The sequence below is a fragment of the Salmo salar genome, chromosome 13 (genome assembly GCF_965601325.2).
Source record: "Salmo salar chromosome 13, fSalSal1, whole genome shotgun sequence".
In the NCBI taxonomy this organism is placed as follows: domain Eukaryota; kingdom Metazoa; phylum Chordata; class Actinopteri; order Salmoniformes; family Salmonidae; genus Salmo; species Salmo salar.
In genome coordinates, this window is record NC_138303.1 from 42,691,946 (window position 1) to 42,706,047 (window position 14,102).

A 14,102-nucleotide genomic window follows, 5' to 3' on the forward strand; every position below is an offset into this window, starting at 1 on the left:
GAAGTAAAATTTGACTGCCTGTTGTCAATTGTCCATCGGTGTGACATAATGTCCAATGGGGTGACACCAATAAATGAAAGGAAAAAAATTTGTTGTCTTGAACAAAATGTAGAAATAACTGTTAAGCATGAGGCAGGTTAACATCATCATAATACACAATTGGCGCCCCAATGGTGAAACAAGCACTTTTCTTTTCCTTCTTACACTGACTTTGCTGATAATTACTTTGTTGAGGGAAAATCTACTTGCTGCGATTGTGAAATGTTGTCTCACCTAGCTATCTTAAGATGACTGCACTAATGTAAGTCTTTCTGGATAAGAGCGTCTGCTAAATGACTAAATTATAAATGGAAACGTAATCTAGGTTTAGTAAAATTACTGAATCTTACTCAAAATGTAATGGGGAGACACTTTGTTACCATCATTATAGAAGGAAATGACGTGTTTTTTCAACTGAAATTCCAGAATATGATTACTGATTTAAAGACAGAGGTAACAAAATATTTTTATTGTCTATTTGGGAATCATTAAACCATTATATTAGCATTAATTATGATGTCACACCAGAGGACAAATTCAAGGAACTAATGTATTAAATGGTTCATTCAATTGGATTAAAACATGTATCGAAGGTGGCCACCTAACATTTTGAATTGTATAGTAATAGTTTATTGCAACTCTATATCTTTTAACTTGAAATTTAGAATAAATCAGTTTTTCACTTTTGGTTTGGCCGTAATGTCAACTACCCGTTTGCCGAGACTAGGTCTGATCCTTTTATGCATTCAAAACAATGTCAGAGTCTGTGTACGCTCCATGAATATGCACAGTTTAAATCAGCAATGCAAAAGCTACAGTACTTCTTGGTGATGTCTCTGGAATGGATAGTACGATTTTGACTTCGTAATTAGGCCTGGGCTAAGGCATAACTGAGCAGTTTCATACAAATTACCATAAAGGCCACCATTATCATTTTATCTACCCAGCTGTGGACACACCCTGCCCATCTCCCAGTAGAGAGAGATAGAGAGAGTGCGTGGGTGTGCATATGTGTGTGTGTGTGTGTGTGTGTGTGTGTGTGTGGTGTGTGTGTGTGTGTGTGTGTGTGTGTGTGTGTGTGTGTGTGTGTGTGTGTGTGTGTGTGTGTGTGTGCGTGGGTGTGCGTGTGTGTGTGCGTGTGCGGTGTGTGTGTGTGTACATCTCCCAGCAGAGCAGAGGCAGCCAGTGTCACATTTCTAATAGGTGAATTAGCTCCATCTCACATGGAGCTGTGCACACTACAGGCCATTAAACTGTCGCCTCTCAATAGGGTTTTACCCCATTAGTCTTATTTACAACCCCCTTTCACAGCAGTGAGGTTCGCTTTGCGCAACAACTAACCAACCGCTCGACGAGGAAGAAGAATGGTAGAGATAGATAGACCATCTGTCAATGCGTAGTTGCATTTCTTTATTTTGCTAGGCTGCAGTGCTGTATTAATTCGTCTTGGGTCAGACATTTGGTGCTTGTGTTTTTTGGTGCATGGATGGCAGGTTGAACCGTGGAGGCTTTTGGTGATTTTATGGAAGTTGACAGAGGAAGCCAGTCTTATGGAATGAACTTGGCTTTCATATGTTTGCATTGTGTTTTAGTCAAATGTCTTGCCGTGTCTTGGGTCCAGGTGGAACGGTGATCAGTGGTGGCTGGGTATGTCTATACTGTAGCTGCATTAAAAAAAAAATTTTTTTAATCAGTGCTTACTGGTAACTATGTTATGAAATGTGAGCTCCTTAGCTACCGGTACTCTACCTGTTTTTACCTATCATCAACCAATTACGTGTCTAGCCTACAATCACTAACTCCTATAAATAGCGTTATAACATAATGTCGATATTGAGCATTCGATTAATATTGACTGTTCTATTTGTGAGTTGTGATCCTCAGAGAAGTGAAAGTGGATCTTTAAAAGGGTAACAATAGGCCTTTTATGTGAAACATGTTCTCATTCCCTCTGTTAGTTCCAGGGTGCCATGTGACCTGCTCTCTCTCATTCAGGTCATGGCAGCCTGTGCAGCCTATCTGTCTGTTCCATTCATTACATCCATCCCATAGAGTTAGATGCCCGTGTGGATTAATGTCTGACAGAGCAGAGGCATTGACAAAGTCCCAAATGGCACCCTTTTCCCTATGTAATAATGGTATCCAGCCAGATTCATTCACAATTTATATGACACTGGATGGAGGTGGAAGTGTATTCTCTCTTCCAACCACTAGGTTTACAGACAGAGATTTCTGCCTCAATGGTTGCCCTACAGTGATTCTGTTTCTTTGATAGCAGGAAGGAGGATGAACCTCAACCCAGTGCTACTTTAGGCATAGGTATGGCCACATTTTTCCCAATACAACATGTGGCAATACAGCGATATTTATCCAATTCCATGGTTTAAATGGCAGGGGTTTAAAAGCTTTTATAGGAATGTGGCACCATTGGCAAGCTGCTTAGGTCAAATCTAGATTCCAAGAGAGAGAGAAGCTGAGAACACTGACATTGAAATTACCCCAGGGCTTTTTTATTTGTGTTCCGGAAGTCTTCTCTGGAATCAAGTACATTCAGGTCAGGCCTCTCTGTCATGTCAATTAGGGTCATTCACTGGAAAATATGAAACAATTCGGCCTACTGGTATAAGGCATTTATTAAAGATGTTATTTAAAAGCATTATTAGCTGCATAGTGCTTGGTCAATTCACAGATGAAAAATGCTATTACAATGCAAACTGAATATTTGAATTATTAGCTCGATTGGTTGTTTATGTATAGGTTATTCATTCACTAGCGTCTTTCCCTCTTTTGCATGGTCATGGGGGAGGCTATCCTCTCCTCATTAGTCGTCTGAATCGGTATGAAAATCCTCTTAACGCAGAACCCATGTTCTTTATACAAGCAGTTGAATAGCCCTGGCTGGATAATTCCATTACTCAACTAGCTAACCAGACTGACGGAAATCCTCTCTGTGTCCACGGCTCTATACCTTTGTCGGTTACATGGTGGGATTTCTTTTGAAACCTAACCCCTTTCTTTCTTTCTATCTCCTTTATGGCCTGACCAGCAGCTGCAGGGTTAATGTTTAGCAGCAGCAGCAGCAGAGGCAGTAGTTTTAGGAGGAGGAGAGAGGAGAGGTGGGGGCTAGTCCACAGCTGTTGTAGTAGGCAGGGTCTATTGGGGCAGGAAGCCTGCCTCCCCACTCGCCCTGGAACAATGGGAGATATGGCAGCCACTGCAGGCAGACAGCACAGGGCAAGCAGAGAGAGATACACAATGCTCATGCCCAAGGACTGGCCTTTTCTATCAGTAGTATAAACTGGAAGACATCACCTTGAGGAAAAACCCCTTCTTCAGTCGGAAGGGCTCTTTCGGATGTTTTAAGCGGATGCTAGGAAACAGAGCAAGGTGAGCCTGGCTGGTCATTTTAGGACACGCACATTGAAAATCAGAAAAATATATGACTGTTAAAACTGATTTTGCGCTGTTATGGTGATTTTAGGGTGGTATTCTGATACCATTGTCTGCGTAGATTTGACTTGTAGCCTGGTTGTGACAGGTGACGAGACAGAACCATAACAGATTATGTATTAGCTGTGGTCTGAGAGGACAGATGGACATGGGAAGCAGAGCTCAGATGCCCACTGCCAGGTCCCTTACTTTCTGTGTCATAGTGATCAGTGGACTAGCCTACATTTTGGGGCAGCACTAAATAAACAGTTTCCATAAGCATATTAGCATTAGAAGATCATAGAAGAGGAGGGACATGTGTACATGAATCTCGTTTGTTGTTCAGTGTGCTCAATTATGGCAAAATCTCCCTTGTCTCGCTGTATCAGGACTGGCAGCCTTGTAATTATTTTCCAGTGGGGAGGACGAATGGTGGAGGGTGGGGTTTTCGGGGTTGCCTGGCAAAGATTTTGAAATATCCCAGAGAGGCCTGCACCATTCTGTTGGATTACTCTCAGACATGGCATTGGTCCAACCTCTGGATTCTTTTGGGAATGGTCCCTCCCGTCCCCAAATCTGTTATTCCCTCTCTCCTCTATCTCCCCCCTGTACCTTCAGTCAAAACGTTGTTATTGGACTATCAGGCCCACTGTCATTTTGGCTAAACATCAGAAGCCATAGTAACAAAGGAATCCAATTAGTATGAATCTAGTCTATGTGCCATCTCACTATGCTTAGATGTATGCCTACAGTGGCATATTTTAGTGATCATGGTTATAATTGCATTGTTGTTCCTGTGAGGTGTGGTTCCTAATTTGTCTGAAGGGGTCTTCTGGGATGTTGTTTACCCCTCCTGCCTACACACTTGTTTGTTCACACCGAGAGAACTCCAATCTGTGCCATTCCAAATTGCCAAAAGGGAAGGGTGGTATTTGATATAACCTGAGACGGCCTCCGCTCGGCGGCAGCAGCCAAATCCCCAAGTGTGTGCCTGACATGATTTAAGGAGCTTGAAGGTTTTTGGTTCTGCTGAGTTGTCTTTGATTTGTACTGTAACCCCCCATTCCATGAATATAGAGTATAAGTCTGCTGCTTGGCTCATTCCTCGTGGCGTGCATCACACCAGACCCAGCCACTTTGAACTCTGAGCTCCATTCGGATGACCTCACACAACACAGCATAATATCAATATCAATGTTGCCAGCCGCCACAGGCAAAACACATTCTCAAGAAAATCATTATGAAGAAGTGCTATTTTTTTGCGGTCTCTTGGATGTGATCAGGTGTGTGCACCCAGTAACATTATATGCCAATGGCAAAACCCATTCTCAAGGAATCATTACTCAAGTGCCATTTTGTCTGGTCTCCTGGATGTGATCAGCCATTTTGTCTGGTCTCTTGGATGTGATCAGGTGAGCAGCTAATAACACAATATGGCTATGGCAAGTGAATCATAACAATAATCTATTACACTTGTTTTGTGTCGCTCGACAACAGATAGCCAAGATCACAGATCAGGATTTTCACACATGGAGCAGGTGTGTTCTCCTGACTCAGAGACAGGCGTGCAGACTCCTCTGCTCTAGTTAATCTGCAGCTGAAAGCCAGAGTGGAAAAGGCAGATGCTAAATACTGCTAAACCCATTTGGAGTTGATGAGATCTAAAAGGGATCAGCCGTGGTTCCCATGTGGGCTGCTTGGGAGTGAAGAGTTAATGCTGTAGCTCTGTCTAAACTCATCTCGTCTGAAGGAACGCGGCCAGACTAGACTGAATCTGAAGCCAATGGCAGTGACTGAACATGCTCCCATTTAGCAAGTTACAGTATGAGGACAAGATTGCATCCCAAATGACACCCTATTCCCTATGTAGTGCCTAGTAGTGCACTACATAGGGAATAGGGTGCCATTTGGGAGTGAACCTATGGCAGCGAGCATCTGACCGTGCTCCCATTTATCAATGAGGGCAAGTCTTGTGGAAACTAAACAAAATTACCAATGAGAGTACAGTAATGGGAAATCCCAGATTACCGACTAGACTACATGGAAGTTCAATACAATGATTTTAATACCGGGTGTCTGCAGCCTGCATGCCATAGTGTTATCACTGGAACATGAAAGGGGACTTCTAAACGCTACTGGGTCTCTCTGCTGAATTATTCATCCATCTTTCTTTCATTACACTTTACAATGACTCAAGACTCGAGATGAAAAGAAGGGAAGATGAGAGGGAGAGAGGGGGGGGGATTGGGGTTTTGGCGTGGAGGCTGCCGTCTGCAGACGTTGTCCCCCGCAGGGCATGGAGATTCCTCTCAAATTCCTGGTCTGTCTGACAGGACAGGAAGACCATTCGAGTTCCATAGCCTGTCCCAATTCGCTTCCTACCACTTCCCCTTAGCCCTAACCCTTCGATGTGTGCAGATCTGTAAAGTGGAGAAAATATGGTGGAAGCTCCAGACCCTTCAGATATTCAATCATCAAAGGGTTAGGGCCAATGAGGAGGGAGAGTTGCAGAATTCGGACTGGCTGCCTATTCTGATGCTGACAGTCACATTCATTGCGTTTGGTCAACATAAAAAAAAAAAAACAATATGAAGCTGCTCTCCTCTCTAGAGATGACAGGGATGTGATGTTTGAGTGTCCGTCTGGGGAAATCAAAATGTAGCAAGAGAAATATGGCCTTGATGTCATAAACATGGCACGACAGAGATGGTTGCCTCGCTTCGCGTTCTTAGGAAACTATGCAGTATTTTGTTTTTTTATGTATTATTTCTTACACTGTTACCCCAGGAAATCTTAAGTCTTATTACATACAGCCAGGAAGAACTATTGGATACAAGAGCAATGTCAACTTACCAACATCACGACCAGGAATACGACTTTCCAGAAGCGGATCCTCTGTTTGGTTCACCACCTAGGACAATGGATCGGATCCCAGTAGGCGACCCAAAACAATGGCGCTGCAGAAGGGACAGACGGAGCGGTCTTCTGATCAGGCTCCGTAGACGGGCACATCGCCCACCGCTCCCGAGTATACTACTCCAATGTCCAGTCTCTCTACAACAAGGTAGATGAAATTCGAGCAAGGGTTGCCTTCCAGAGAGACATCAGAGATTGTAACATTCTCTGTTTCATGGAAACATGGCTCACTCGGGATACGTTATCAGAGTTGGTACAGCCACCCGGTTTCTTCACACATTGCGCCAACAGAAACAAACATCTCTCTGGTAAAAAGAAGGGCGGGGGTGTATGCCTTATGATTAACGAGTCGTGGTGTGATCATAACAACATACAGGAACTCAAGACCTTTTGTTCACCTGACCTAGAATTCCTTACAATCAAATGCCGACCGCATTATCTGCCAAGAGAATTCTCTTCGATTATAATCACAGCCGTGTATATCCCCCCCAAGCAGACACCTCGACGGCCCTGAAAGAACTTCACTGGACTCTATGTAAACTAGAAACCACATATCCTGAGGCTGCATTTATTGTAGCTGGGGATTTTAACAAAGCTAATCTGAAAACAAGGCTCCCTAAATTTTTATCAGCATATAGAATGCGCGACCTGGGCTGGCAGCATTGCTACTCAAACTTCCATGACGCATTCAAAGTCCTCCCTCGCCCTCCTTTCGGCAAATCTGACCACGACACCATTTTATTGCTCCCAGCCTATAGACAGAAACTTGAACAGGAAACGCCCGTGCTCAGGTCTGTTCAACGCTGGTCTGACCAATCTGATTCCACGCTTCAAGATTGCTTCGATCACGTGGACTGGGATATGTTCCGGATAGCCTCAGACAACAACATTGATGTATACGCTGATTCGGTGAGCGAGTTTATTAGCAAGTGCATCGGTGATGTTGTACCCACGGTGACTATTAAAACCTTCCCCAACCAGAAACCGTGAATTGATGGCAGCATTTGCGCAAAACTGTAAGCGCGAACCACTGCTTTTAATCATGGCAAGGCAACCGGAAACATGCCCGAATACAAACAGTGCAGCTATTCCCTCCACAAGGCAATCAAACAAGCTAAGCGTCATAGACAAAGTAGAGTCACAATTCAACGGCTCAGACACGAGACGTATGTGGCAGGGTCTACAGTCAATCATGGATTACAAAAAGAAACCCAGCCCCGTCGCGGACACGGACCTCTTGCTCCCAGACAAACTAAACAACTTCTTTGCTCGCTTTGAGGACAATACAGTGCCACTGACACGGCCCTCTACTAAAACCTGCGGGCTCTCCTTCACCGCAGCCAACGTGAGTAAAACATTTAAACGTGTTAACCCTCTCAAGGCTGCCGGCCCAGACGCATCCCTAGCCGCGTCCTCCGAGCATGCGCAGACCAGCTTGCTGGTGTGTTTACGGACATATTCAATCAATCCCTATCCCAGTCTGCTGTTCCCACATGCTTTAAGAGGGCCACCATTGTTCCTGTTCCCAAGAAAGCGAAGGTAACTGAGATATACGTCTACCGCCCTATAGCACTCACTTTCGTCATCATGAAGGGCTTTGAGAGACTAGTCAGGGATCATATTACCTCCACCCGACCAGACACCCTAAACCCACTCCAATTTGCTTACCGCCACAATAGGTTCACAGACGACTCAATCACACTGCACACTGCCCTAACCCATCTGGACAAGAGGAATATCTATGTAAGGATGCTGTTCATCGATTACAGCTCAGCATTTAACACCATAGTACCCTCCAAACTCGTCATTAAGCTCGAGACCCTGGGTCTCGACCCCGCCCTGTGCATCTGGGTCCAGGACTTTCTGACGGGCCGCCCCCAGGTGGTGAGGGTAGGAAACAACATCTCCCCCCCGCTGATCCTCAACACTGGGGCCCCACAAGGGTGCATTCTCAGCCCTCTCCTGTACTCCCTGTTCACCCACGACTGCGTGGCCATGCACGCCTCCAACTCAATCATCAAGTTTGCAGACAACACTACAGTGGTAGGCTTGATTACCAACAACGACGAGATGGCCAACAGGGAGGAGGTGAGGGCCCTCAGAGTGTGGTGTCTGGAAAATAACCTCACACTCAACGTCAACAAAACAAAGGAGATGATCGTGGACTTCAGGAAACAGCACAGGGAGCACCCCCCCCACCCCCCCCCCCCCCCCCATCCACATCGACGGGACAGTAGTGGAGAAGGTGGAAAGTTTTAAGTTCCTCGGCATACATATCACAGACAAACTGAAATGGTCCACCCACACAGACAGCATGGAGAAGAAGGCGCAACAGTCCCTCTTCAACCTCAGGAGGCTGAAGAAATTTGGCTTGTCACCGAAAACACTCACAAACTTTTACAGATACACAATCGAGAGCATCCTGTTGGGCTGTATCACCGCCTGGTACGGCAACTGCTCCGCCCACAACCATAAGGCTCACCAGAGGCTAGTGAGGTCTGCACAACACATCACCGGGGGCAAACTACCTGCCCTCCAGGACACCTACAGCACCCGATGTCACAGGAAGGCCAAAAAGATCATCAAGGACAACAACCACCTGAGCCCCTGTCTGTTCACCCCGCTATCATCCAGAAGGCGAGGTCAGTACAGGTGCATCAAAGCTGGTATCGAGAGACTGAAAAACAGCTTCTGTCTCAAGGCCATCAGACTGTTAAACAGCCATCACTAACATTGAGTGGCTGCTGCCAACATACTGACTCAAATCTCTAGCCACTTTAATAATTAAAAATTGGATGTAATAAATGTATCACTAGTCACTTTAAACAATGCCACTTTATATAATGTTTACATACCCTACATTACTCATCTCATATGTGTATACTGTACTCTATACCATTTACTGCATCTGGCCTATGCCGCTTGGCCATCGCTCATCCATATATTTATTTGTACATATTCTTATTCATTCCTTTACACTTGTGTGTATAAGGTAGTTGTCGTGAAATTGTTAGATTACTTGTTAGATATTACTGCACGGTCGGAACTAAAAGCACAAGCATTTTGCTACACTCGCATTAACATCTGCTAACCATGTGTATGTGACCAATAAAATTTGATTTGATTTGTATAAAAATAACGCTTGATGTCGGCAAACCGCACGAAATCCCCTGACTGAAAAATGCTCTGACTGGAAAAGGGAGGGGGGGAGAGGGAGAGTTGAGGGGATGATAATAACAAGATGTGTCATTTCATTTTTTTCCTCAGCTCCTTGCCTCTGACGTGGGGAGAGTAGAGAAGTGGCTTACACGCACAGGAGTAAGACTGAGTACTCTGCTCTAAGGAGAGCTGGCATCACAGGTGAGTGTCTGTTCTAGAAGACTCTATTCTAATCTACTGTTGTATGTTCTTTGGCTTTCTGTACGTTTCCAGCTATGAATATGGACCTTCCTAGCAATATCTTCTGGGTATTATACCTTCAAGAGACAGCATGCTTGACTATTTATTTCTGGCGCATGACACATTTGTTTTGCAGGCCTATAGTGTTACACATTTTCTTCTCCTTATAAAAGCTCCTACAATGTCCTCAGGATTACTTTTTTTACAGCAGATATCCATTCTACAGCCATTTCAGACGGGAAAAAAAGTGTTATATGCATTCCAGCTCAGTGATGACATGATATATCTTGTTTTGTTCTCTTGCTGTTCCCTTTAAACTGAAAATTGTGGTTTAGTCTATCTATTTGACGAAAGACCAGTGAGGGTGGAAGCATCATTGAAAAAGAGCAGTGGAGGAGGAAGCATCGTTGAAAAACAGCATTGGAGGTGGAAGCATCATTGAAAAAGTGCAGTGGGGGTGGAAGCATCATTGAAAAAGTGCAGTGGGGGTGGAAGCATCATTGAAAAAGAGCAGTGGGGTGGAAGCGTCATTGAAAAAGAGCAGTGGAGGTGGAAGCATCATTAAAAAAGAGCAGTGGGGTGGAAGCGTCATTGAAAAAGAGCAGTGGAGGTGGAAGCATCATTGAAAAAGAGCAGAGGGGGTGGAAGCCTCATTGAAAAAGAGCAGTGGGGGTGGAAGCATCATTGAAAAAGAGCAGAGGGGGTGGAAGCATCATTGAAAAAGAGCAGTGAGGGTGGAAGCATCATTGAAAAAGAGCAGTGGAGGTGGAAGCATCATTGAAAAAGAGCAGAGGGGGTGGAAGCCTCATTGAAAAAGAGCAGTGGAGGTGGAAGCATCATGAAAAAGAGCAGTGCTGCTCAAAAAGCAAAGTCTACCTCATGGTGTTCAGGGTTCCCCTTTGTTATCTCTGTACTTCACTCTCTGTTTTCTCTTCATATCCTTTGTTATCTCTGTACTTCACTCTCTGTTTTCTCTTCATATCCTTTGTTATCTCTGTACTTCACTCTCTGTTTTCCCTTCATGTCCTTTGTTATCTCTGTACTTCACTCTCTGTTTTCTCTTCATGTCCTATGTTATCTCTGTACTTCACTCTCTGTTTTCTCTTCATGTCCTTTTTAGCGAATGTCACAGTGTCAGTATCCTTTTGTGGCATTTGAACAGGAAACCGGGGACAATTCTCTGTCACTGTGATTAGATATGCCATTGATGGTGGTGAAAAATCATATTTGCTTTTTTTTTTTAGAGGTTCCTCTTTTTAGATCCTCCTGTGTGTCAGTCAACAGGGGAAATATCTGGGTTATTAATGATCAGGCACTCAAGGGATGAGGGTGAAGCTTCTGTTCTATGTATCTCACGGGCAGACAGCCCTTATCTACAGTAGATAGTGAACATTTGAATGGCAGTCAGTGTTCTCTTTATCGCACAATGCAGAGAGAAGAAGGAGATTATATATATATTTCATAGTTCTTATCACAGACAGCAGATTGTAATAAAGCACGTCTTGTTTTTATCCGGGTATATCATAAATTGTTTGGGAGACATGTAAATCTCCCCTGTTTATAATTCTAGAATGGGAAAATAAGGTAGCAAGCAATATGGCCGTCCTCCTTGTACACAAACTCCTTTTGCATTCAGGGCTTCTCTATGGGTCTCAGTCTCATATCAGCACATTTCTGTAGCAGGGCATCTCTCTCTCTCTCTTTTCTCTCCCTCGTTCTCTCTCTTCACGAGCACTCTCTCTTCTCCCGTTCTCTTTCTCCCGCTCTCTCACTCTCTCCCTTCCTCCTCCCCCCCCTCCCACGCTCTCTCCCTCCCCACCCCTTGCTCCCTGCCTGGCACGGCAGTCTCTGGGCAGACACACTGATCTCCTCTCCCTGTGAATGGTTATCTGTTTGGGCACGCAGTAGCTAGTCAGTGGCCTAAGCACCACCCCCACAACGACAACGCTGTCCTTCACCACACTACAGTTGACCCCTACAGTTCTCCGTGACCCCTGCCTAGAATTTCATTGTATCCGCCGTGATCGGATGTAGGATCTGTTGTATAATCAATATCAGTTGAATTGGTCTGATGGGGGGAAAGAGGATGAGGTTAAGGATGGGGGAGAGAGCATGATGAGGGTGGGTGAATCAGCTTTGATCAAGCTGCAGTCAATAAATTGTGTCACTTTAGAATTGTCTGGATTAAATTCAGAAAAGAGGCATTCTCCTTTATCTCTTTGTTTTGGTCGCGATTCAAGGTTCTGCCCCACAGAGTACAGTACCTAGCAACAGCAGCGTCTACCATGTTATATTTAGTCTCACTTTTATGTTTTGTTTATTGTGGAGTTCACATGGAGTTCCATCCCACTGGGCACGGACGTCATTTCAACGTGGAGTTTGACTTTACGTTTGGTAGAGTTGTCAACACAGTGAGATCAAAAACAGAATTCCAACATGCCATTGGATTTAGGTTCAAAGTTGGTTGGGAAAAAGACAAAATGCCCTGACGTTGATGACTTAAAAAAAAAATCCAATCAGTTTTCCATGTTGATTCAATGCCATCACATCCCTAAACATGATTTAAACGACGGTGAAACAATGTTGATCCAACCAGTTTTTGCCCAGTTGGATGTGTGAACGTTCTGAGAACATGCAGATGCTGTTATGTGGAAAATGATTTGTCATTTTGTCCTGTTCATTTGTTATGAATAAACAAACTGGGTGTATACTGTACTGTAGCTTGCCATGCCTGGAGCTGTAATGTGCATTAAGTGAAGAATAGCTGGTATTTATAACTCCTCCTTAACGCTCTGTCAGGTTAAACATGCAGCTAATATCTTCTTCCTTATGCCTCTATAGAAGACACATTGATCAGCCCTCTGTTACAGGCCCAATTGTCCTTTGCTCAGTTGATTACAGCTCAATACATCAGTTTAGATGGGGCTGCTGAGATCTCAGACTGGCAGCGAGGGTGAGGATGGGCCAGTAACATTAGGCCTATTCAATGCATCCTCTGGGGTGTCGAGGTTCTCGTAAACGTATGCGCGCTTTGCACTTCGCAGCACTCACCTCTTATAATGCACTCGTCCCTACAGTACGTTTGTGTTTGTGAACAGGGGTTTACTGTACTGTACAGGACCTGTCTGTTTAGCTCCGGGTGAAGGGGATGACTTGGCAGGATTTGGGTAATGGAGTTAGATCAGTCTTATCCCTGACACTGTTTAATGCTCCTGAGAAACCCAGGGATATTTCTCCAGACCTTCCCCTCCACTCACAGCTGTCACAGATCCCCTACCACCAGCACTCCCACCATTATGTTCTGCTCCTATGGGCTTTGTCCCAAAAAAAACTCTCAGTATGCTATGCATTACTATAGATTACTCCGTAATCTAGCTAAAGCCAACCAACAGGCTGATACATCAGTTATGCATTTATCCGACCAAACACACCCAGTCTAACATGGCAGAGTAGCGTTACATCTCTCTGTCGTCAAGAACCTGACACTAGAGGGATTATAACGGCTCCATTCTCACCAGAGAAAGTCCTGATATTTGTATTTGTATTTATTATGGATACTGTACTCTTCCTGGGGTCCAGCAAAATTAAGGCAGGTATACCATTTTAAAAACATTACAATACATTCACAGATTTCACAACACACTGTGTGCCTTCAGGCCCCTACTCCACCACTACCACATCTCTACAAAGAAATCCATGTGTACGTGTGTGTGTATAGTGCGTATGTTATCGTGTGTGTGTATGCACGCGTCTGTGCCTAAGTTTGCGTTGCTTTACAGTCCCCGCTGTTCCATAAGGTGTATTTTAATCTGTTAAGTTGAATTTTACTGCTTGTATCAGTTACTTGATGTGGAATAGAGTTCCATGTAGTCATGGCTCTATGTAGTACTGTGCGCCTCCCACAGTCTGTTCTGGACTTGGGGACTGTGAGGCATGCATGGGTGTCCAATCTGTGCGCTAGGAGTTCAAACAAACAGCTTGGTGCATTCAACATGTCAATACCTCTCATAAATACAAGTAGTAATAAAGTCAATGTCTCCTCTACTTTGAGCCAGGAGAGATTGACATGCATATTATTAATGTTAGCTCTCTGTGTACATCCAAGGGCCAGTCCTGCTGCCCTGTTCTGAGCCAATTGCAATTTTCCCAAGATCCTTTTTTGTGGCAACTGACCACACTAGTGAACAGTAGTCCAGGTACGACAAAACTAGGGCCTGTAGGACCTGCCTTGTTGATAGTGCTGTTAAGAAGGTAGAGCAGTGCCTTTCATGGACAGACTTCTCCCCATCTTAGCTACTGTTGTGTCAATATGTTTTGAC

At 44.5% G+C, this 14,102-nt stretch overlaps 1 protein-coding gene across 2 annotated transcripts in view; it reads left to right on the plus strand.

Moving 5' to 3' along the window:
* The window catches only part of LOC106567084 (nck-associated protein 5-like), a 51,190-nt gene that overhangs the window by 8,023 nt on the left and 29,065 nt on the right, over positions 1-14,102 (plus strand). Inside the window, exons 1-2 of one of the 2 annotated variants that reach the window (XM_014135963.3) lie at positions 3,104-3,426; positions 9,652-9,744. The gene's annotated coding sequence lies outside the window, so the exon portion shown is untranslated. Of the gene's footprint in view, positions 1-3,103; positions 3,427-9,651; positions 9,745-14,102 lie in introns of those variants that run through there. The other variant, XM_014135964.3, reaches the window with a different exon arrangement.